This window comes from Gadus morhua, chromosome 22 (genome assembly GCF_902167405.1).
Source record: "Gadus morhua chromosome 22, gadMor3.0, whole genome shotgun sequence".
Lineage (NCBI taxonomy): Eukaryota > Metazoa > Chordata > Actinopteri > Gadiformes > Gadidae > Gadus > Gadus morhua.
In genome coordinates this window covers 4,794,458-4,797,349 of record NC_044069.1, presented here as the reverse complement: position 1 = coordinate 4,797,349, position 2,892 = coordinate 4,794,458, and positions in this window count along the sequence as shown.

The following is a 2,892-nucleotide window of genomic DNA, read 5'->3' as shown; positions in this document are numbered from 1 at the left end:
GGTCAGCGATCCGCTGCCAGGCTTTGGTTCTCCGGGTTGCAGAGGCTTTAGCGTTCCCTTTTCTTGTGATTATGTGCTTCTCCTCGTCATAGCTCTCCAGGAGAACCTGGAGTTCCATTTCATTGAAATAAGCGGCCAGTTTCGCCATTTCGATCAGGGTTTCCATGATCCATACATCACGTCTTTTTAGGTTTGTCATGGACGCGCACAACCCTGTGTTAACCAACCCCGAGTTGATTGAACTAATGCATAACCGCTGCTGTGGAACCGAAAACTCTGGGTTAGTCGGCACAGGGTCAATCAACCTAGAGTTCAGCGTTAACTCAGTGTTTGTTAAACCTCCGTTCGTGGAACACCCCCAGATGACGGGTGACGTCACATTCAGGGCTCCGCTCTTGATAAACACTACTGGTGTGTAAAAAGAGTTCTGCCAACTAGCCACTGTTATTTACAAACGTTAGCAAGTAAACAATGTGGAAATTAGAGTCAACTCGGCTGATACTGTGCTGAATTTCACACACTAACAACATGCCGACAAGCTGTTGCGGTCCGGGATGTTACACAGCGTTATAACAAGGATACAGGAGGTTATTTCCAGTGGTGTATAAAGTACTCAAAAGCCATACTTAAGTAAAAGTACAGATACCTTACTGGAAAATTACTTAAGTAAAAGTAAAAGTCACCTTTTAGAATAGTACTTAAGTAAAAGTATTAAAGTATCTGATCTTTACTGTACTTAAGTATCAAAAGTACTTTTCTGATATTAAATGTACTTAAGTACTGAAAGTAAAAGTACAAGTAACTGCTGTTAATAAAAAAGCAAAGGGTCAGAATTTTGAGAATAATGGAGTTTATTTAAACTAACACAAACACAATAGGCAAAACTCCACAAGGCCATAAACACTTCCGGTCCAACCTACCTCCAGGACCACCTCACCGCTCATTTTAAATCAAGGACACTCAAACCTCCTTGCAGTGTTAAAGTGTGCTATACAAATTAAATTAATTATTTATCATTATTAAAACAGCACCGAAAGTGTGTGTGTGTCTGTGTGTGTCTGTGCGTTTGTGTGCGTGTGTGTGCGTGCGTGTGCGTGTGTGTGTGTGCGCTGGTACACGTTACTTAATATTGATTTTGGTGTCTTCCAGGATCGCGGATTTTCGGAAAACTTAAGTCCCTGCCCAAAAAGGGTATTTAAATTAGCTTTGTAGCAAAAATGGCACATATACAGCGTATTGAAGTGTATAAGATGGTGTTGTAATACTGCGTGTACAAACCAGCCTGATACAAATAGTAGAATTTTGATTGCCCTTGCCCTCGTCCTAGCCATGCATTTGTGTGTTGACAGTCGTAGGAGTTTTGATCGACGTAGCAACAGTAACTAAGCAAGGGGGCTTTGCGAACGTGCGCTGGGACAGCTGATTCGCCAAACAGGCTCGCAGTCTGTGTTCTACCACAGTCCCCAACGTTATTCTCATATCTCTCATGATTCATTTTTTTTTTCTAAAGATGAGTTGATTTTGTAACGAGTAACGAAGGTTTCAAGGGAAATGTAGCGGAGTAAAAGTATCCGTTTTCTTCGCAAAATGTAGCGAAGTAAAAGTAAAAGTACAGAGAAATATAAGTAGTAAAGTAAAGTACAAATATCCAAAAAAACTACTTAAGTACAGTAACGAAGTATTTCTACTTCGCTACTATACAACACTGGTTATTTCTAAAGGTTTACAAAGGAAAATGACGATAAAAGAAAGCCTTCATTTTCATCCAGAGTTACGAGTTGTCTGATATGAGGAAAGTGACGGTTTCTCCGTCAAGTGAACCGTCCGTCTTTGCTCTTTTTTTGCCAACCAGTTTACGTGCGGGATTCCAGAATCAAAACGATAACATTCAATGTGTCTATTAATATGTCAGCAACATTTTACACCAGTTTTAGAATGTTCCCTACAGCATATGTTGAACACCAACATGCTTATGTAAAATCAGCATAGTACCATATTCAGCTATGGACAGTTCGGCGTTCTGCGTCATAGCCTACGTCAGCCTACACAGACAATGTTCTAAATAAAATGAAATGATGATATGATAAATATCATAAAAAGGGTGGATGTCAAACATTTGATGAAAAATCATGTTATATGATAAAATTACCCCCAAAAAAAATGAATTGATTTTTTCAGAAAACTTTCTAACTTGCAGTTACAGCCAGGGGCCGCTGCAGCTGCAGGGGGGGGGGGGGGGGGGGGGGGGGGGGGGGGGGTGCTGCAGCACCCTAAGCACCCCCACTTCCCGCGTCCCTGATTAAAAGCCATCGTTTTATACCGAGATTTCTTAAACAATGAGATATTTATATTTATCTATCTAATCTTGGAAGACTGACACCAGGGGCATAGCCACATGGGGGCCAGGGGAGGCGGTTTGTCCCCCCGCTGGCCCATCGCGTATGAAAAAAAATAATACAATCCTGAACGGGAAGTTCGGGAACGGTCTTAAATGAAACATATGGACTACCAGTTTGATCTAACTTAGACTTATTATTCTTATTCAAAGTGTTGTATTTTGACGTTATGAATAAATATTGCACAATACCATTACCATGCCAAAACCCTTGTCACCATTGTGCTATTCAAATGTTGTCCAGCAGAGGACGCTGCTTCATTGCTTTATCAGTGATGTGTGCATTACCGTAATGTTGTAATTTATTTTTCAAAGTTATATTTCAGTCGTTCTCTATTCATTTTTTTTATATCATACATGGGCTATGTTTTATCTGAGCACAAAAGTAAACTCTCATACCTAGCGGGATTTAAGAAAAAAGAAAACCATTGAAACCATTTTAAGAGGCGGATCAACTCCACTAATTACGGTAAAGTGTAAACGTGTCTAGGGAGAGG